This window comes from Megalops cyprinoides, chromosome 8, assembly GCF_013368585.1.
Source record: "Megalops cyprinoides isolate fMegCyp1 chromosome 8, fMegCyp1.pri, whole genome shotgun sequence".
Taxonomy (NCBI): domain Eukaryota; kingdom Metazoa; phylum Chordata; class Actinopteri; order Elopiformes; family Megalopidae; genus Megalops; species Megalops cyprinoides.
In genome coordinates this window covers 26,080,140-26,103,990 of record NC_050590.1, presented here as the reverse complement: position 1 = coordinate 26,103,990, position 23,851 = coordinate 26,080,140, and positions in this window count along the sequence as shown.

Here is a 23,851-nt window from a genome sequence, read left to right as displayed (position 1 = left end):
GTACAAAGAAAAGGAAATAATAATAATAATAAAACAAATACAAACCCCCACAATAATCATCCAAAAAAAAAAAAACTACCTTAAGCCCTGGATGCCTTTGTATAGTAAATGTGAATAGGTGCTTGAGAGCATTATCATATGTACTGCACACTCTCAAAGACAGTGTGGAAAGCTAGGGTAAGCTAAGTGGACTCTGTCTCCAATTCTTTTAAATTATCAAGGTAGTTAATAATAAGCTGCCATCTCCGGTAGAAATTCTTCATTGACCCTCTCAATGTAAATTTAATTTTTTCTAGTTTGAGAAAGAGCATGACATCCTCTAGCCAGCGGGCAAGCGATGGGGGTGTGGTGGATTTCCACATAAGGAGAATTCTACAGCAGGCAAGCAGTGAAGTGAATGCAATAACAGATTGGGCTTTAGTGACTATGTCTATGGGAACACCAAATATTGCAATTAAGGGGTCTGGTTCAATGGTTATGTTGAGAGCCTCAGGTAATGTTTTGAACACTCCAGACCAATACATTTCAAGGGAAGGGCAGGACCAAAAAATGTGAGTAAGATTTGCAGGAGAAAAAGAATACCTGCTACAGCTTGCATCAGCCCCCGGATATATTTCAGCCAGTTTCGCTTTACTATAATGTGCTCTATGAAGCACTTTAAACTGAATGAGTGACAGGTGGGCACAGGATGATGATGAATTAACTCTTTCCAGTGCATGGTTCCAATAATCTCCTAATTCCATTCCTAACTCCTCCTCCCAACCAGACCGAATCCTAGCCAGGTTGTGGTTTTCCAAAGAGATCAATTTTTGATATAAAACAGATATAATTCCTTTTTCTGGTTTTAGAAGTGTCATGTCTTCCCAGAGTGCAAGCTCCGGCAGGGAGGGGAAGGAGGGACAATTAGCCTTGAGAAAGTGCCGTATTTGGAGATATTGAAAAAACAGTTGTCTACAGAGGTCATGCAGTATCTGTAGATTTTCATAACTGTCCAGTGTTTTAGAACTATAAAGGTCCTTAAAACAGTAAATACCCCTCCTCCACCATTCCATGAATGATAAGTCCATAATAGAAGGACGAAAAAGATTGGGGAAGAATGGGGCCAAGGATTGAGGCAGATATAAATTTGTAATGAGAGCGAAATTGGTTCCAAATATTCAGTGTAGAGAGTACTACAGGATGAGAGGTGAAGTTGGAAGATCTTATAGGCAAGGATGAATAAATTAAAGCCCTAAGGCTAGACTGCTTGCATGACTGTTCCTCTACAACACACCATCTTATATGAGGAGAGTGCAGCCAACAGACTTTTGAATCGTTTGAATATTTGCGGCCCAGTAGTAGTGGATAAAGCTGGGCGAAGCAAGTCCGCCAACGTAGGGCTGCCTTTGTAAAAGGTTCTTCTTAACTCTGGGTGCTTGGTTGCCCCATATAAATGAGGTCACACCTTGATTAATTAATTTAAAAAATGATTTAGTAAGAAAAAGAGGTAAACATTGAAATAAGTATAAAAACTTTGGAAGCACAGTCATCTTCACTTCATTTATACGACCTGTCAAGGTAAGTGGTAGAGCAGACCATCTTTTAAAATCATCCTTCATTTGGTTAACTAATGTTGTGAAATTTGATGTATGAAGAGAAGTGAAAGATTTGGTAATATTAATTCCTAAATATTTGAAACCCGCATCAGAAAGGTGGAAAGGAAAGCTAGCCCGGAGGGAGCCGGGGAGTTGAGTTTAAAACACTCACTTCTCTGCAGATTAAGTTTGTATCCAGAAAACATCCCAAACTCCACCAGGACAGACACGATTGAAGAAGCAAAGGTGGTTGGGTGAGTAACATAAAGCAACAGGTCATCAGCGTACAGTGAAACCCTGTGTTCAAACCCCCCGTCTAATTATACCTTGAAATGCTGATGTGGTTCGTAGGGCTATGGCAAGTGGCTCGATCACAATGGCAAATGAAAGTGGGGAAAGTGGGCAGCCCTGTCTCGTGCCTCTTGTTAAAGGAAAAAAATTTGACCGTAAGCCATTGGTTTGTACGCACGCTTGGGGATCTTTATATAAAAGCTCAATCCATTTAATGAAGTTGACACCAAAACCAATTTTTTTTCAAAGCTGCAAATAAATACTGCCATCCAACACGGTCAAATGCTTTCTCTGCATCCAGAGAAATTACTGCTTCAGGCACACAATCTGCATTTTTTGTACATGCTATGTCGATCAAGCGGCGGATGTTCGCAAATGAGTGTCGCCCTTTAATAAACCCTCGGAGATAATTTCAGGGAGTGGATCCTCCAGGCGGCGGGCCAACACTTTAGCCAGGATCTTAGCATCTACGTTCAAGAGAGATATTGGACCATAGGATCCACAGTGGGTGGGGTCCTTATCTTTCTTAAGAAGAAGTTAGATGGACGCTTGAGAGAAAGTGAGGGGTAAAGAGCCTCTGTCTAATGATTCATTGAAAACTTCCAGGAGGAGTGGCGCGAGCTGGTCTTTGAACTTTTAATAAAACTCTACAGGGTATCCATCTATGCCTGGTGTTTTATTATTCTGCATGGCCATAATGGCTCCAATGACCTCCCCTATCTCTAACTTTCGTTTAAGTGTAGAAACAGCTGTTTGATCAAGAGAAGGGGCTTCTATATGGTTCAAAAAGGCCATCATGGGTGTTGTGTCTGTCGGGGAATCGGAAGTATAAAGTGAGATGAAATGAGAGGCAAATATATCATTTATATGTTTTGGGTCTGAAACTAAATTACCTTGCTCATCTTTTACCTGGGGGATGAGGTGAGATGCAGCCTGCTGCTTTAATTGGTGAGCAAGTAAACGACTAGATTTATCTCCATATTCATAGGAGGCCCCACGGGTTTTTAGTAGTAGTTGCTCTGCACGTTTCATAGTTAGAATGTTCAGTTTAGCTTGCAATTCTACCCGTTTCTTATGTAACTCAGCGTTGGGGGATTCTGAATAGAGCTGGTCAAGTTTACATACAGAGTCAGTTAAGCTTGAGACTTCCTTGAAGTTCTCCTTTTTGGTAAATGCCACATATGAAGGTAGGCTTTAAGTGATTCCCATAATAATGAATATGAGGTTGTGTCTGTTTTATTTGTGCTGATATAAATATCTATGTTGGTTGCCAGACATTGACAAAAGTCTTCATCTGACAGTTAGTGGATGCTGCTTTATGTTCAGAGCAAAAGAAATATCTAGAACAACAGGGGCGTGATCAGAGATAATGATGGCTGAATAGTCAACAGATTTAATTGAAGGAATGAATGAGCTGTCTATGAAGAAATAATCTATGCAAGAGAAGGAACGGTAGACTGGGGAGAAGAAAGAGAACCGCTTCAGAGTTGGGTTGAGGAGCCGCCATGGATCTATACAGCCACTTTGTTCCATAAATGTTGTGAATGCCTTTGTCATGCCTGAGGGCGATGATTTTTTGGAACATGACCTATCTAATGTAGGGTTGATAGCACAATTTAAGTTACCTCCCAGAATTAGTTTATGAGTATCCAAGTTTGGAAGCAAAGACAGAAATTTATTAGCAAACTCTGTGTCGTCCCAAGTAGGAGCGTAAACAATCACAAGAAGAATATTGGTCTGGTAAAGACAGCCGCTGATTATAACAAAGCGACCATAGGAGTTGGTGATGACCTCTGTTGGTGTAACCTGCACCTTTGTATTAATGAGAATGGCAACGCCTTTTGAACTACCATTATGTCTGGAGTGATAGACTTGGCTAATCCAAGTTTTGCACAAACGAATGTGATCTTTTAAACGTAAATGTGTCTTCTGTAAAAATAAAATATCAGCGTTGAAATATTTGAGGTGATTGAAAATTCTAGATCGTTTGATTGGTCCATTCAGTCCCTTAACATTCCACGAAACAAAGCGTACAACTGAATTACTGTCCAATCTATCAGAAGAAACCATAGGAGTGTGTTGATTTAAAGTTTTGACAAAAAGGATTGTATAGTATGTTAAAGAAACATGAGAGGGGCGGTGGGGTCATAGTGTAAACAGATAGATTTGTATATGCTCTCTGAAGCCTTACATGAAGCTGAAGTAAATAGGACTGTGATAAAGGCTTGTGTCCTGGGCTAACCCACATGAAGAACGAAAAAATGGGGGGGGGGGATCAAACAATAAGCACAACAACATGAACAACAACAATAACACTTTCCTAGATCCTCCCCTATTAAAGAACCTGAGGAGCATCGCAGGCTTAACCAAACTACAGACTTTCCGATTTGACATTTCCTAAGAAACAATAATGATAATGTCACTGGTGTGGCTCCCAAAGTCATGCAACAGAACCCCATATATGTTTAGAAACTCAACTATTCAAAAGTACATATTTCCCATCTCCCTCTATCATCCCTCCAAAAAAGAAAAAGAAAAATGGGCGCGATCGGTCCATTGTGGCCAACTGTCCCATTTTAAGAAAGGAAGAGGGGCACTAATAGTCCAAACAAGAATAGAAAAGTAGCAATTAAAAGAAAAAAAACAGTCAAATTTTTCATCCAGAGTACAACAAAACGGGCTAATCTTATAAGCAAATGTAGCCCTCCATCTTCAAACAGTAGCCTAGGCTAAGTTAAGAATAACAGATGGCTTTGAGTGAAGTGAAAAAAGGCCTTGGCTATATTTATGGTTATAAGACTGTCCGGCATAATTTCACGTGTCTTTTCAAACCGCCTTCGCATCATACACACACTATGATCAAGTCATACAATGGGCAGGGACAATCAAGCCCAAGCGGATGCTGATGCATCAGAGGTATCAGTGCCCCAATGTTCGCGGTAGAATTTCATCGCCTTTCCGGGTGTGTCAAAATGCAACTCTGTGTTGTCAAACCACACTCTGAGGCGGGCAGGGTACACCATTCTGAACTTGACCTTCTTCGCGTAGAGCAGAGCCTTCACTTCTTTGAATGCTGCCTGCTTGCGTCCCAGTTCTGCACTGACATCTTCGTGGAGAAACACTCTGTACTCCATTACTCGCTGACGTCTCTGTGTAATAATCCGATGCTTGTCTTTAAAATTGTGGAATGCAACAATAAAAACTCTTGGCCATAGATGACCGTTCGCCTCAGACTTGGCTGCCCCCAGTCAGTGGGCACGAGCAAGAACGAGGGGGGTCGGGAAGAATTCTTTTCCAAAAACTTCTTCGAAAAAGTGTGTCATAAAAGCAACAGGGTTAGACCCTTCCACCCTCTCAGGAATGCCCATGACTCTTAAATTGAGCCTGCATGAGCGATTTTCTAAATCATCAACTTTCCTTCAACCAGGCATTTTTAGTCTGGATGGCGTTTAGCTTAGCTTCAACCAGGGCAAGCCTCTGTTTGCTTTGGTCGAGAGTAGCTTCAATTCCACTGATCCGTTCTTTGTGTGACTCGTACAGAGATTTCACTTGATTCAGTGTTGAGTTGAGAGGAAACAAAGCTTCGTCTAGCTCCTTCTTTATAACAGCGTGGATAGCCTGAGTGAGCTCTGAAATAAGGCCTGAGCAGAGTTGGTCAAACTGCTCAGCTAGCTCCAAGCTAGGAGCTTGACTAGTCTGGCTGGTCGCAGAAGCACTTTCTTTATCACTTGGTTTTTTGCCACGGAGCTGCTTGTTTAAGGATCGGCTGGTTTGTCGAAAATGACTTAAATTCACTGCATTGACTGGTATCTCTAAAATAAATGGGGTAAACAAGCAAAAATAAAGTAAAAATTCGGGAGCCACTTCACCGCCCACCGCCCCGTGAAACGTCTTTCTGGTCAAGTGGAACAACCCTCTGAAAAATGCTTGGACCTGGAGGGACGTTCAAAGAGGCAGAATCTGAGAATTGCCGGGGTAAGAGAGGGGAAGGAACATGGGCAGAAGACAAGGGATTTCGTAGCACAGCTGTTTAAAGATGTGCTAAATCTGCACGAAAAACCAGTGATAGACCGAGCCCACAGGGCTCTTTGGATGTGCCCGGGGGATAAGGAACCACCATGACATTTGATTTTGAGGATACACTACTGCCATGCCCTTGAGGAAATATGACATAAGGTTACAACCAACAAGAATCTAACATATCAAGGACAATGGATCCAAATCTTTAGAGACTTCCCATCTGCCGCATTTAAACGCCGAGCTGCTTTCACCCTTGCCAGGAATTTGCTTCGAGACAAGCTCGGAGTCAAGTTCGGACTTCTATATCCAGCCAAGCTGTGAGTGACGCACAATGGGACTGAAACTACATTTACAGATCCAGAGGAGGCCCGTCTATATGCCGAACGCCACTTTGGACTGAGAAATAGCTGACTGCTTTCTTATAGAGGCACTCACATAATGAAGAGGGTCCAAATACTTGTGATGGAGACGGAAGGTAATGAATAACACTGAAGTAGGCCTATAGGGAAGAAAAGATAGACCTATAGTTTCATTGTGACATAAAGGGTCATCCAAATTCATTCACAGACGCGTACATGTATATGCGCACGCACATATTATGGGAATGATGTCAAATATTGATTGGTGACACTGACCTAAAAATAAGATCACTAACAGGAGCATATAATATTCTATTTCTCTCCCGTTTGTTGATCTCTGTAGTTGGGGGCAGTTTAATTTTAAATTGCAAAATGATTGCGTTTCTTGTCATTCCTCCTACCAGAATGTTTACATCTACTAGAAAATGATGTTAAATGGAGAACAGAGTAATGTCAGGCCTATATGCTTTCGTTATTGAATAAGGGAAGGCTTTAGGATTAAAATTTCAGTTATTGCTGGTTTGTTCATATGATTTTGGATTTAATACATCTTTTTCAAATTGTAAACTTTATGGAAGATACATAATCTGGTTTTGTTGTGAATTGTACAATGACTGTAGAGCTACTAGTTTGGTAAATAAGAGAATTAGAGATTAAGAGATTATAGTTGGTTGCTTGGTTCAGAGTTAATCTTCTGTTAGGTGTGTGTTTGGAGAGATCAGGCTAGGCACAGTTAATAAAGTTTGATAATGTTATGTTTGTGTATTAGTGTATCATGTACTCAGTGGAAGGATGCAGGAAACTGTCTTGTACTGTCTTTAATCTGCCATTATAATGCAGGATGATACAGGAAAAGAAAGGAAGAGGGAAGATATAATCTTCTGTTTGTGGAATGTAGATGGTATTAATGAGCCAGTAAAAAGGGGCAAGGTGCTCACCCATCTAAAATCACTACAAGCTGACAATTTTCTTACAAGAAACACACCTGAAAAATGATTCACACGGTAAACTCAGGTGTAGGTGGATAAATCAAATATACCACTCCAACTTCTCAGTGAAGGCCAGAGGGGCAGCCATTTTGATTCATAGGAGAGTTCCTTTTAGGCAAACATCCACAACAGTGGACAAGGACAGGAGATATTTTATGGTTATGGGGGAAATACAGTCTACGCCAATGACTTAACTGAATATATATAGGCCACATTGTAATGATCCGGAATTTTTTAGGAAGGTTCTAAGCTTGATACCAGATATTTTTAATACTAATCTAATTATTGGGGGAGATTTTAATTTTGCTTTGGATTCACATTTGGACAGATCTTCCACTCAGAGAGTAGCGTATTCAAATACATGCAATCTTTTGAAAACATACATTGATAATCTGTTTGACGTATGGAGGATCTCAAATGCATCAGGCAGAGAGTATTCCTTCCACTCCCAGGTCCATAATATTTACACTAGAATTGATTATTTTTTAGTAGATGGTAAATTACTGCCATATTCCTATAACGCAAAATACCACCACATTATTATCTCTGATCACTGTCCTCAGAACCGGTCGTGGCATAGGCGGTATAGGCGAATGCTAGGGGGGCTGTCCATAAGGGCACCCCAAATGAGGGGAAAAAATAAAAATGTACTTTTACTATTTTTTACTAATACCATTTTAATATGATTATTTTAAAATATTACAGAAAAGCCCGCAACAACATAACTACATAGCCTATTAAATAATTAAATAGGCCCTATTTTCTGGGTTGCCCTCAGCATCAGTAGCAACTGTCTTGGTATCCTGGTTAGTTGGCCAAATTGCCTAGCTTAGTTGGCCAAACCATTACTCAGAAATTTATCCAACTACCAACTGTAAAGACTGTAGATTTTTGTTCAGCATTTGAAGTTACTTACTAGTTGACGAACTTGCTAAATAGTTTGTCAGCTGTAGACAATGCTTAGCTGGCTAGCTAGGGACTATAGGGACATGTTTTCCATTCCTCTTAGGTACATGAAAGAAGGTCTTTAATTAGCTACTAAATTTTATTGTATGAATGAACACTTTTCAGAGTCTGTGGTCACATATGTGAAATATAGCATTTCTGGATTTTTGACCCTGAAGTGATAGTAAATTACAACCAAAGAAAAGATGGCGGAGCGGCTGGTGTGCTGAATGCGACACTCTCAGCACGTCCCATGTAAATCTACAAAACATGGTTCCCATGGTGATGGAAATCCTGGAGAAGTCATGGAATTCAGTAGATTCATTGAAAGTTTTGGAAAAGTCATTAAGTTTGATTTTGTCATACCAGGGGCTTAGGAGATGTAGGAGATAAAGTATCTTATTGTACATTTTGTAAATGAATAGGAAATATAATTTTGCTTGTCAGACATCATGGTGATAAAATTGTTCTATTTCTACGAGGTGGGCGTACTCTATCGAAAACATCAGTGGCCACAGCCTTCTCTGGATTTGTCTGATGATAAAGTGACTAACAGTAAATGCTAGAAATTTACTACTGTTTAATTGTCATTTAACAATTAGGCCCAACCTGTGAGTAAAGTATACATTTTTGTGTACTTGTAGGTAGTGAAAGATCATGGAAATTTGGTCATTGAAAAGTTTTGAAATCTTGTCAGTAAAAATGGGTGGGAACCCTGTACAAAGTCACTAAACCTAAACCTAAACCTAAACTACATCATACATCAAGCTGGAACACAATGAGATTGAGAAACTGGAGTGTTTTATTGATCGTTATTATATTAAAATGAGTTCTAAAAATGATGCAAAGCGCCTGAGAGAACTATTAAGTTCCAGCAAAACGGACTCTGAAATGACTACGGCGGAAGTCAGAAGACCGCGCGATGTTAGCACCAATGAATGAACAGACGAAGCAGCTAAGAAAGCTGGATCTGCTGCACGATGTCATAAAAGATATTGTGGAATTAAAAGCAGCAGTAGAATACAATAATAAACTTATAGAAGACCGTGAGTACCGTCCTAACAACAACAGAAAAACTCTGATGAAAATAAGCAAATGAAAGTTGAACTTACTGGACTTGGAATTTAGAGGCATGCGAAACAATATGGCTGTAATGGGAGCGAAGGAGGAGGGAAACGAAAATTATACTGCGGCTGAAAACCCGCTGAAACAGTTCATGAAAAACGAAGTAAAGATGTCTGACAATCAGGTAGCGCAAGCTGAAATTGAGATTCAGCGCATAGGATTGGCCGTAAAAAGGATCCCAAGAACCCCAAACCGACAGTAGCGCGATTTCGCCATTTTGGAGAGAAAATGTCAGTGCTTGAGCGTGGAAGGGAACTCAGAGGCACAGACTTTTCTATATAAGAGCAGTTCCCTCCCAAAATCGTGAAAGGGAGACTCGTTCTTTTTCCCATAATGAAAAGGAACAGGGCACAGAAAAATAAAGTGCAACTGACAACAACTGTATATGAAGAACCATCTTTTCTGGGACTACAAGATAACAACGTGCCTGTAAGTAGGTATTTTCCTATACCTTTTGGGATCACACTGTTTTTTCCATAGACAAATTTAGGCGCTGTTTGGTCACTTTGATTTTTTTTTTTTTTATTGATGCGGACACCCCTCCAACTCGCGCGAGACTTGGCTGAGAGACGTGACGAGAATTGGCCACTGACAGCAGTGGAGAGAGAGAGAGAGCGCGGTTGAGAAACAGTTTAGAGAGGAGGACTCTAAATATAAAATTATTGGTTACATTTCTAAATAATAAAGACATTGGGCCCCTTCTAATAATTATATATACATAAATCGGATTTCACCGATGCAAAGATGTTAGAAACGATGCATCCCGAGTTCATCTCAAATTGTATCCGGTGCACACTTTTTTAATCGGGGCAATCGCATCGTGAAATTTTATGCCTGTGCACTGATGCGAATCGGTGAAAATGACCATCCCTAGTGTAAAAGCGTGCTAGGAATATTACAAGGCCCACACGCACACACACACACACACACACTCACTCTGAGACAGCCTTTACTATAAACAGCAATGATACAGAGAAAAGGCATTCACAGTGCATATGCAAGATGGTAACAGCTTTTAGCTTTCTAAACCAACAGGTACAACATCTGCAGCGGTACAGAACTCCATGTTTTACTGAGGCAAAATCACAAGATTCTTAGAGACACAAATCGAATCACTGTGCAATACTCAAATAAAACAAGGCCATACTAATACAATAAACACAGCAGCAGCAGCATATAACAGCAATAATGCAACAGCAGCACAATCATAAATACATAGTCCTACCTTTGAAGATTTTCTTCCTTGTTTTTCTGACAGAGAGGTCCTTAGGCTGGTAAAATCCAATTTGCGCAGAATATTTAGGGATTTTCTTTAGTATATCTTGGCCACGGTATTCTTTCAGCCGTTCTTTGCCGTGCTTTTCGTTTTTGTGCCCCGCCATCATATTTTCTTTCTGAGATTTTGCTGCCATGCTGTCCAGTAGCAGTGATGTATTATTTGAAAACCAATTTGACCTTATGAACCTGGCCACACCTACCCAATCAATTGCTTAATTTTTTAAACGTTTCTAATAAGCCAATAGAGCTCAAGTTTTTTTTTTCCTCTGAAGTAAATTTAAATAATTAACCCTTTCACACGTACGGTCACACTGGTGTGATTTGCCGTTTAGCGTCTATGCTAAAACCGGTGCGATTAGAACACTATCTTGGAAAAATTCTAGCTAATTTTATCTTTGAGGAAACAGTGATTTAACGTTAAAATATAGCAAATGCCAACTGAAAACTATGAGAAGATTAACGCTAATGAAAACATAACAAACCATGTAACACAACATGCGCTACACAGCATAAAAATAAGTTACTGCGAAAGGGTTAAAAATAGTCTGGCCAATCCGGGGCCCTCGCACATGTGGGGCCCCTAGGCTGCAGCCTAGGCCAGACTGTGCATTAATCTGCGCCTGACTGTCTCATTGTGGAACTGTACACATCCTGTCCCCGTACTGTCGCTATGCTTACTTTATGCACTTTTCTATGTCGCTTTGGATAAAAGCATCTGCTAAATAAATAAATGTAAATGTAAATATATGGAGACTTAGAAATCCAAATTTACCCAGATATACTTGGGGGAGACGGAATCAAGCTAGTCATATTGATTACTTCCTAATTTCATTCTCTCTGGTACTGAACGTTAACAAGGCATTAACTGAAGACAAAATGAGATCCGATCACCAGCTCATAGCGCTCCACTTACTACTTGCCGATTTCCCTAGAGGCCAATATTTTGGACTATGGACAATACTTTTTAACCAAAACAAACATTTTTATTGAAGATTTCTTCTCTAATAATAGAGGGTCAGCAGATCCTCTTATTGTGTGGGATACATTTACATGTGCTTTTAGAGGCCACACAATCCAATACTCTTCTTTTAAACAAAAGCAGTTTAGGTCAAAAGAGAAAAAAACTAACAAAGATTGAAAAACTTAGACTAATTATTGATAGCACTGATAATATATCAACAGATGTGTTAGATAAATTAGATGAAAAACAGAATGAACTTGAAGAACTTAATCAAGAAAGATCAAGTAATGCATATTTAAAAAATAAAGCAAAATGGATGAAGAAGGGGGAAAATGTAACCAATTCTGTATCTTCAATACAGAAACACATCTAAAAAGAATATATAGAAACTAATCACAACTAATGGTGAAACTCTTGTGGCCCCAGCTGATACATTAAAAGAAGAAGAAAAATATTTTACAGAAATGTTTTCATTTCAGTCTCCACCACTGCCACTGAATGATGCTCATTGCAAAGACTTTTTCCCAAAAAATCATGTAAAGCTTTCAAATAAACAAAAAGAATCCTGTGAAAGCCTAATTACAGAAGATGAGCTCAGACAGGCAATAAAGTGAGTTCAACCTGGGAAAACACCTGGCCTTGATGGCATCCCAACTGAGGTGTATCAGACTTTTTACGAACCATTACTTACATGTTTTAATTATTCATACAATAAGGGTGTACTGTCTGAGACCCAACAAGGTGGTTTAATTTCGCTATTACTAAAACGAGACCAGTGGCCAATATAAAGACCCAGTCTAAAAAACTGGAGACCTCTTACACTTCAGTGTTGTGATGCTAAAATATTAGCAAAATGTATAGCCCATCGCATTAAAAGTGTCTTTTCAGATATTGTCCACTATGACCAGTCTGGGTTTTTACAAGGTTGAAATATTGGGGACAATATTAGGCAGATACTGGAAATTATAGAGAATTATGAAACATCAAAAAGGCCGGTTTAATTTTTATAGCAGACTTTGAAAAGGCCTTTGATAAAGTTCGTCTGGGTTTTATTTATAAATGCATGGATTAATTCAACTTTGGCAAATCTGTAATAAAATGGGTTAATGTTATGTATAGCAACCTCACATGTAAAATTATAAATAATGGTCATATTTCATGTAATATTTCATTATCAAGAGGGGTAAAACAAGTTTGTCCTTTATCGCCGTATCTGTTTATAATGGCAGTTGAAATACTTGCTTTAAAGATAAGGTCAAATAATAAAATCAAAGGTTTAGAATTCCACGGACTACATACAAAGGTTTCAATGTATGCTGATGATACCAGTTTCCAGTTGACCCCCAGTGTTCTTCTTTGCAAAGTCTAAAACAAGACCTTGATTATTTCTCCAGTTTGTCAGGTTTGAAGCCAAATTATGACAAATGTCTTTGACAAATACAGCATTCACCTTACCATGTAGTTTACCCATAAAATGAAAGGATGGATCAGTTGATATACTTGGTATTCACATTCCTCAAAATACAAATAATCTCTTAGAAGTTAATTTCAATAATAAACTCATAAAACATACAAAATTCTGCAGCCATGGAGAGGGAAATATTTGACAATTTATGGCAAGATCACCTTGATTAATTCCTTAGTCATATCTCAATTTCCATATTTGTTTATGAATCATTCTTCAAACTATATGAGCAAAAAAATCTTCAGATATATATGGAATGGTAAACTGGATGAAGATAAACATATGTATTTCTACAATGAATATGGATCAAGTGGCCTTGAACCTCTCACTTAAAGCCTCTTTGGTTCCAGAACTTTTTTAAACTCAAAATGGCTTTCCAGGAGACTATTATAGAATGTCCACCCAATGTTCAAAAAGGGACTACTTCCCTTTCTACAGATAAAACACCCCCAGCTCTCACAGCTGATCAATGAGTGGATCGCATAGATTGATTAATTTATTCCTTTCCTTATTGTTATTTTGGTCTTTAAATGTATGTTTTTGTTTTATTTTGTACATGTGTATATGTGTGTATGTATGTGTGCATATATATATACTATATGGACAAAAGTATTTGGACACTTGACCATTACACCAACAGGGACTGTAATGACATTGTATTCAAGTACATATACTTTAATATGGAGTTGGTCCCCCTTTTGCAGCTATAACAGCTTCCACTCTTCTTGGAAGGCTTTCCACAAGATTGTGGAGTGTTTCTGTGGGAATTTGTGCCCATTCATTCTGTAGAGCATTTATGAGGTCAGGCACTGATGTTGGACGAGAAGGCCTGGCTCGCAATCTCCGCTCCAGTTCATCCCAAAGGTGCTCAATGGGGTTGAGGTCAGGGCTCTGTGCAGTCAAGTTCTTCCACACCGAACGCATCAAACCATGTCTTTATAGTCATTTAGACCTCCACTAATGTCTTTCCTCTAATGAGCACCCACTTCACTGGTTGACTGTATAATTTGCAGTGTGAAAGACTGTAGTGATGAGACAAGCCTAACTGCCAGTTCCAAATATATGTTTTATTTTTAAATTTAAGCCATCATGTAGCCCATTTATGTGCACCTGCTTGTGGGATCATATTGATTTTCAAGTTGAATGTAATTACCTTAAAATGGCAGACAGGTGGTGGACAATTTGATTAGAATCACTGTACTTTTACCACATTAGCCTGCAGTCTGATGCCAGCACTGAACCACTGTAATCACAAAAACAGCACTTGAATCAATTCTGTTATTAATGCCTAAAAAACTAGAAGGTGAGTACATATATGATGTAATGCTTAAAGTGTATTTAAATGTATTTTTATACATATAGTAATATGATTGGATATATCCCTTTGAACAAGAATTTAACATAGGAATCTGAAAGGGGAAATTATCCCACATGGGCCTTCTACACGCAAATTTTCCTCTTGTGCAATAATATGGACAATATATGGATAATATGGACATGTACACTGCACTTTAATACAGTACAATGTTATACAATAACACGGGCATGTGCAATAACAACATACTGTAAATATCGGTTTCACACGTAACAGTTAGGAGTACTTTTTACTACTATTACTATTTATTTATGTTCCATACTACTCTTCATATTCTATACATCACACATCTTGGATTTTTTGTATTTATTCTTGTTGTTTTTAATTCTTATTATATGTTGTCACAGCACTGACACCAGGGAGCAACTGTAATTTCGTTTTCCTGAACAATGACAATTAAGCCTTATTATGTTTTACATAGTGAAGACCAATCCTCATGATTCATTACATATCCTTATTACAAAGTTATACCAATTTACATGTAATGTAGGTGATTCGCCATTTACATGTACTGTGCAGAAGCAAGGTTGCACGGAGGTTAATTTCTATTAGATTTTCACAGATAAACATGTCTTTTTTACACAGACTATAACTAATGAATTTCTTAGTGGTGAATTATTTCTGCAGGTGTTCTTCACCAGTACAAGTTACCTGACAGTGATAACTTATATCATACCAAAATATCATTTCATTTTTTATTTTAAAGTAAATGATATATGAGATATATGAAAGACTGTAATTGTCACAATATGTTGTAAGGTTCATGAAACATGTTAGCAGATTAATTTCTAATTAGAGTCCTAATGTAAACTGAAGCAAAGATGTGGCTCAGTGCGTAGAACAAAGACCAGTTTGAGTTCTCAAACATGACAAACAGAATATAATACTAGCAGACAATTCTCAGTCATCTTGAATAAGAAACTTCATTATCTGCGTGCACCATGTTTTATTAATCACCTTGAAAGACAGCACATGCCAAGAACGATCCAACACTGTTAAAAACATCTCCTTATGAATAATTTAAATACAAAGGACTCATTTCTTTGTCTGCACTATTACCATGAATGTGGGAGGTATATTACTCTCAGCTGACGGTTTTGTAATTGGTACCAGGAGACCTGCCATATCAGTGGGTGGGAAAACAAATGCAGACTGAAATGAAGCATGATTCAATTTGGCGCCTGGGCCTGTGTGAGATTTCACATGTGAAAGTTGAAGGCTCCATTAAATAAATCAAAATGATATCAATCATAGGACAATTCAGTAATGTACATGAATGTCCATTTCCTACACTTAATCCTAAACAGGATACAACCTGAGACACCACAGGCCAGAGAGCATCACCACTCACAAGGCACGCTTCCACAACAGCCTTTTTCCAGCCATTGTCAGAATGATTGCTAAGGACATTAAGGCAGGAAGGAAATACCACTCCCTCCACCTTACTCACACCATGGATACTTAACACCTCACAACACTCTTGCACCTTACCAACTGGGTTTTAGTACTCAACTACCTCACCCCTCACAGAGTCTTCCCCAGTCCATTGGTTTGTCTTGGTTTGTGCAATATTTTCAATTCAATAGTGCAATAATTTACTGTGCAATAATTCATAGTGTGTATTTGTATATAGTGTGTACAGTGTGTATGTATTCATAGTGTGTATTTATTATACAGGTGTTTTCATTACTTATTTCTTATGCTGCTCTTTTTAATTGCCCTTCTTTATCTGTTTTTTTTTTTTAATAAAAAGCTGACTCAGTGAGCTATGCACAAAAATTCCAATGCACCTGTACTGTCCTGTACCTGTGGAAATGGCAATAAAATCTCTTGAATATTGAATCTCTTGAGAAAATCAGAGCCAGCAAGAAATAGGTAGAGCATAATCCTATGCTCTTAAAATATATTTTTGTCAGCAATGCATACATTTAATAAACAATAAATATGGATCAGTGGAAACTGCAGAAAAGTATGATGCTTAATCAGTGACACACTTTCACTGGTCAATAACTCAGCTTATTCAATAACTGTACATCTTTATTTTTTGGCTCACAGGTTGTCCAAAATCATATTTCACACATAAAGCCTAAACTTTTAAACTTTTAAAACCTTTGTTAGATGAAAGTATTAATTGTTCAAAACTGATTTCTGTCAAACAATTTATGTTGACATACACTTTTGGCAGGTGTAGTGTTTTCTGGGTTTGAATTATAATGTAATGCAATGTAATTTTGTTGTCCTGAATAATGACAATAAAGCTCTCATATCTTATCTTGTCTTATCTAATAATGATAGTAATAACAGCAATAATAATAATAATAATTTCAAAATAAATAAATAGTTGTTATAATAGGCCTACTTAGTTGTTGTAATATTTAAAAATAAATAAATAGTTGTTATTAGGTTTCAAATACTGTAGCACAACATAGTTCCACAACATAAAGGTGAACTATTACTATCCAGAGGTTAAACTACATCAAACATATAATATAACATGAGTTATGTCCTTATACTATCAGTGATCTATGGTTCACCTCACACACTCATTGCACAGCCAATGATGTGCAAGCCTGCTCCACATCACTGTAGAACGAGCTATTTAGCAATATCTTCTGGTCACAAATGAACAGTTTTTCTTAGTTACATAGAAAGACTTACTGGACCCTGTGGGCCCTGTTGTTCAGAGAGCCCACTTACTGCAAGTTCCCAGGGAACACTTTGAATGAACAGGACTCTGTCTGGACACAGACAGCAGAAATGCAAATGACACTATTTGATGAGTCTAGTCAGATCCTTGCTATCAGTGCTGACTTTGGCTGAGCAAGCATGAAGAGAATGCTGAAGGTGTGAGATTCAATGGGGGAAATAACCAGGCAACTGAGGAAGCTCAAATATGGTTTCATGGAGCAGTCCCATTCTGATAGCTGTGTACTCTGCAAATCCACAACTATTTATTATTTATTTTCTTGGCAGACACACTCATCACTATAAAGTGTCCGTACAGATGGATATTACTGGAGCAGTTCAGCTGAAGTGCCCTCTGTTCACAGCCAACTTACAAGTCAAGTTTTTTGATAATGACTCCATACTGCTGCATTTAGATGTCAACAATAAATGCCAATGATACATATACATCCGTTGAAATTCCTAAGTGTCTATTGCAACAGTAACACTCTCATAAGAAGCCTACTACAATCTTATAACAAACTCACTAAGATGTAGTTAGTGTTAGGTAGCTGACAGAGAAGGCATTCTCTAAGAGTGATTTCTGATCACAATGATACATTGTAGATTATTGAACTTAATATTTTGGGTGTGCTGCAATTCCTGTTTTGGATGGATACCATCACACAGATCCCCTCTTTGGTCTTCAGCTACTGTACATTTTTCTTGAAATGTGTCATTTGTGTCATTGAGTTTTGTGCCTGAAGACTTCATCATGCCTCATATAACAATACCTATTTCAGTAGTGAACTGATTCTAAGTTCTGCATTACTCTCTATGCCCTATTTGAAATGATCCTCTCATGATCCAGTGACTGACAAGTAGTCACTCTTTATTGTATCTTGACTACACCACTGAAATCCCTGATTTAAATGTCTTAAGGTGTATTATTGTTCTAACTTTAGAATTGCTTTTAGCTTTTCAGAGACAAGAAGACCTAGGTCAGGAACAGTACCACACATCTAAAAAGGACATGCTATACTCATTTTAAACACTGACTTAATTGAGTAAACAAAATAAGCCAACTGCATTTCAAGTGACACGGTGACACGGTGGTTTTTCAAATTCTTCTTTAACAAAGTGGTATAGCAGCAGTATTTCTGCTTTATTATTTCTACAGTTATTCAATCTCCTAGGTCTCACCTTATTAAATGAAATACAGTTATAATATCACACCTTGTAATGCAGCAGTAATCTAGACTTCCCCTCCCAATGGAACCTCAGGTATCTGTAAGCTTGTAGAATTTCTCAACAAGACCCCGTGGATAAATATAAACATTTTTTCCTCTTTATAAGACCTTTGTTCATTGTCTCAGCACTGAGGCCTTAATGGGAACCAAAAAAAGGAGATTGAACCAGGGTTTAACATCCAATAAACTACTGCTAGGGGATAGTCATGGTCACATTTTTATCCATCCATAGATCATATTTCTAACAGCATTCTTCCATATTTATGTAGTCCCCTGACCACCCAGAGATCCTTTGACAAGGTGATTTGTGGGAAATACATAACTGTGACTTGCCAAAATACAATACCACTTTTATTACCATTTTTTTGCATTTGATGCATCAATGGATTCATGTATTGCCATAAACATACGTACTGGTAACAATGGAAGCTAATCAAAGTGATCATACAGCAAAACCCCTTAATTCATCAATGTTCTTTGTTTTACAGTTTTACAGTTAGTTGAACAAAACATACAAATTTCATATGGTAAAATCAAAGTCATCTTGTTTCAAACTCACACTCCACGAGGAATATCATAATTTAGGATAGATACAGACAAACAATATCTTCAACATTTGGTTCATTTTGATTCTGTGATTTATGTCAACCCTGCTGTCATAAAATATTAGTGTCTGCTAAATAAATGTGTGTACGAAGGCATTTCAGTATGTTCAGATTGTTGAATCACTTTAGAATAATACACATTATCATAATTTTGATATAGGATATCACATAAAAGATCTAAAAACACTTTACAGTGAAAGGGTTGATTTTAACTACTATCAATGTGTAGTGACTATGTGGGTGATGCACAGCACAGCACTTTGCACCGAATGCTCACTGCACATCAGTTACGGTAAAGAGGGAGAGATTTATTAAATCTGGCTCCCCTACTCATTGCAATAATTTCCATGGGATAAATAGTGAGTAAGAACCTAAATTTAGCTTCTCATTCAAGGGATGGAAGACTTCAGCTATCTCCCAACATGACAGACAGCTGTGGATTATCATATCCACTGTCTTGCCTTCAGTTAAATCTATGGAAAAAATGTCATAAAAGACCCCCAGTAATCACTGCAGCATTTCATCTTTTTGTTAGCTCAGCAGCTAACAAAAACCTCTTCTAATAATAAAGCTACACTGATTACAGCTGCACTGCTGTGACAACATCACTGGGCAGTGCTGGGAAAGTAAGACATTGGTCATCTCAGACCTGGTGAATGGAAAACTGGGTGTTTATGGAGGTATTAATGAATGAATGGCTTTGAGTGTTGGTGTGACTGAGAAACTCACCAGCAGTGATCGGGGCAGGCAATGGTTATGAATGTAAGTTGAGCTTAAGACATGGCATGTCCCCTTGGTTTGATAAATTGGTTATTTTACTGCCTCCAGCTCACATGTCCTTGTAACTCAGTGGGGTTTTACTGTGGGGAAAATTGCTTCTCCAACAGCTTTTATTGCAATTCAGGCCACATCTGCATGGCTGTGCATGCCTGATTATACTGTTAAGACAACGTGATTGATCAGATTGTGGCTGCCAGATGAAGGAACACATAACAAAGTGAACTGTCCTGTTTCATTGAGAAACAATATGGGCAGAGATGGGCTGAAGTGACCATGTCTTTTATTCTCTTGACTAATGCATCCTTGAGGCTGGATTTATTGCACTGTGTTGTTACCAGACTAGTGAAAAAGTAGCCTTTTTGCACGCTGAATACAGTTCACATTATTCTATGGGGAGCATGAGAAACACAACACCGTGAAGACATTCACACGTATTATTATCCTACTTCTAAGAGCATAGTAATGTATCAAATTGTGCTGAAGAATTACTGCATTCTACTCTAATCAATTTGTATGCCTCTGTGCTTTTGTTTGTGTATTAATGGTGTCCCTGAGGACTATGATAATGCCTAATAGTGGATCTGTGCCAGCACACTGCTATTATGCACCTTTCTGTTGTGATGCTGTGGTTTTTGGTCTCACTCCTGCATAGTGGCTTATTTAGAAACAGATTGGACAGTAACTTCAGTTTCTTTTGCTAGTTTTTACTTTTGTACCATGTTTATGGCAGCTATGTCGACACTGCATTGTTCATTACTTAAAAAAAAAAATTCCAGGGTCATGAGAGAAAGCGAGGGGAGCATTATATTAGTAATAACATGAAAAGGGGGGGGGGGGGGGGGAACCACAATTATCTCTATTTTTGCTTTCTGATGGATTACATTGAGGATAACAACAAACACCAGCCAAACCTAGAATCACAACAGTCATCACTATGGATGGAACATAACTGTACTTAATGAGGCACACAGTAATTACTACAAAAATAATAGTGGGACAAAAAAGAATTTAATTCAGTCATAACAGCACAAAATTAATTGGCAGGAATACAAACCAAAAGGAAACAGTTCAGCCTGTTCCACTTCATAAATTATTATTTCAGCATTTACAGCCATTACACACAATTCACACACGTATAAATAATGCAAAATGATAAATTGGTGTAATGGTATGGTATGACTTAACATGGCTGAATGACTGATACATGGAAAGAATTGCATCTAACATTTACAGTAAACAAAAACCAATCCCATAATTGTGAACTGCAGCTATAAGCACTGTGATGAGATAACAATGACAGAATCAACTTTGTATTATTATAGCACACTAACTAACTAGACTAGTTTGATAACTAGAATCCTATATGAGATGATTCTTAAAAGTACTTTTTTTATCAGTGGTCCATTACCTAGTCTGTGAATGACAATAATAAACAATGTAATGCTCTACATTTTCGTACGAATGAAAAAAATGCCACAGACAGTACACTGTAACTGTGAAATTACAGTAAAATACTGGCAGCTGTGGTCACTAGTATTTTACTGTATTTTTACAGTGTCACTACCATAATTTATTTCAACAGTTCACTACTGTAAAATTTATTACAGTACTTTACAGTAGAATATGAGGTGTACCGTTTAATACTGTATCTAGACTTCACAGTAATATACCGTACACACATTTGACAGTAACAGATAATAACACCTAACAGTTTCTAACCGTAGTTTACTGTAAACTACTTTACTACTATACTACTATACTATACTACTATACTTTCTTTGTATTAAAATTTATAAAAACTACTGTGAATTGCAGACATATACTGTAAACAACAATGTGTCTTTAATCTCTGGACAAGCCCAAGATCAGGGAACGTAACTCACAGAATGTTGCATGAAATTACAACTGATTGTAAAAGAAGTATCACCTGAATGTCATTTTAGTTCAAAAGAATAAATCCTTTGAATACAAATTACATTTTAGTAGAATGTACCTTTTTTAAAGTGACATTTACCTAACAAAATCTGAATGGCTGACACTGAATTAAGAAATAGGTTGAGTAAATGACATTCCTGTATAAGTTCAGCAACAAAGTACAAGCAAAGCTGTGTCTGGCTATTTCCCTTAACTGATCACTTTTTAATGGATCCATTATCTCATCAGTCCACGTACAGTTTGCTGTTTGCTGTTATGTCAGCAGCCATGTAAGTTCCTGGTATGAAAAAATTATCAAAATTTCATTCTTTCGGGCATCAGAAATGGAAAAAGACGTGTTTTCCAGTATTTTCTTGTAATGGATGATCTGATAAACAAGAAAAAAAAGTCTTACTCAATTATTCAGTCTTATTCAATGTCTGTTGCTGTGGCAAACTCCTATTAAGCATAGACAATGGTATTCAACATTAGAAAAGCAGTGTGCATATAATCATAATAGAAAAAAGTTATAATAATTACTTTTGCAATTAGCTTACATCAGCATTGAGTATCAGTCCCTCAGGTGACTCAGTGAAGTGGGCCATCAAGAGCTGAATGACATACTGGGTCAACATAATTGAAGCTGTTTTTAACAACAGTTTTTCTCCTGTGATCTGTTTGGAGTGTCTAAGTATTACAAGCCCTTAAAAGATCGTCACATTTTAAGGTATCAATCACAGTGCCTATAGCTGCTTCTGGAAGCCCCAGAGAGACTAGCTTTTCTTTAAGATTGAAAAGCAGATGTGACTGACTTATGGCATGTATTTCTTGATAGTCTTCAATGATAGTTTGAATAGTAGAGAATGGAGGGAGCAGTTTTGCTTGTAATTTCAAATAAAACAAAGCTAAGTTTCTCAAAAATTGGCCTTTGTCTGCATCTTCTGGGAAAATCTCTTGTTCACAACTGAATTGACTGGGAGCATCTGGCTCTGCCTCACGATACTCATCATGACTTTCATAGGAGCTGTGTGGATTTGCTAAGGCTACAACTAAGGCCATCAGACTTCCTTCAGAAGAATCTTTATGCCTTCTTGACATATGTGATGTAAATGTAGACTTAACTGTAAAGCTCTGCTTGCATTGGTGGAAAGGGCATGGAACAGATTTTCCATCTTTGATATGAGTTCAGATGGGAGAAAAGACTGTTTATCCTCACACTTAGCACTAGGGAAGTCAACATGACATGTTAAATCGGTTGCACTTCCTACATCAGTCTTATGCGTGTCTTTATGCCGATAAATGTGACACTTAAAGGCTGAAAACTTACAAAACGCTCTACTGCATCCAAGAAAACCACTCTTGAACAACACATTAGGCATATAATTATGACTACGCATGTGCCTCACATATGCCAATATATTGCTGCAGCTCTTGGAATAAATGTTGCGCGTTATCATTTTTGTATGTTCATTGCAAGCAGTACAAAGCAAATTCTCACTTGTCTAACACCAGTGACCAACATTTTATTCTTTATGACAGGGTAAATGAACATTCACATGTCTACAATATAAAACAGAGGCAGATAACTGGCTGCATATTGTATCAAGTACAAAAAACACTTTACCTTTCATGAAGTCCGGATTCACTGACTGAAATGGGTCCTTACTCACATGCAAGGCTGAAACAAAATAAAATGCCAGCAGTTACTTTAATAGCCAACTATCAAAGGAAAAAAACACCCTCACTTCTGCAGAAAAATACACTTTTAATTTGTTAATATTAGGCAGGTCTTATATTAGTGTTAACTGACTAAAGTGTAGATGTGGCCCCCTATAAAAGCAATCAAACAAAAATGTTTAAACTAGACCTCCAACAGGTGTACCAGCCCTCATACGAAAATAATGTTTACAGTATTTGAACTTCCAACTGCTGAAGACTATCTAAAAATGCACTCTTGTGCACTGCCAGATGCTTGCTAATTAATGCTAACTTACTAGGAAGTTAGCATAAATTATATCTCACAAATTGGGTAACCAGATTCACAAATGTAATTTTAATTTCTCAGTATGATGTTACTGACCTTTTTGGTGTTTTCAAGAAAGGAGGATGAATGATGATTGAAAGTCAATTGTTGCATGTGGCTCACTGCTCTACTACTGCAAAAAAGAAAATATTGCATTGTATTGTCAAATTTTACGGTAGCCTGCTGTTAACGGTCAATTGTTTTTGGCTCCAAAAAAGCACCAGACTTTACAT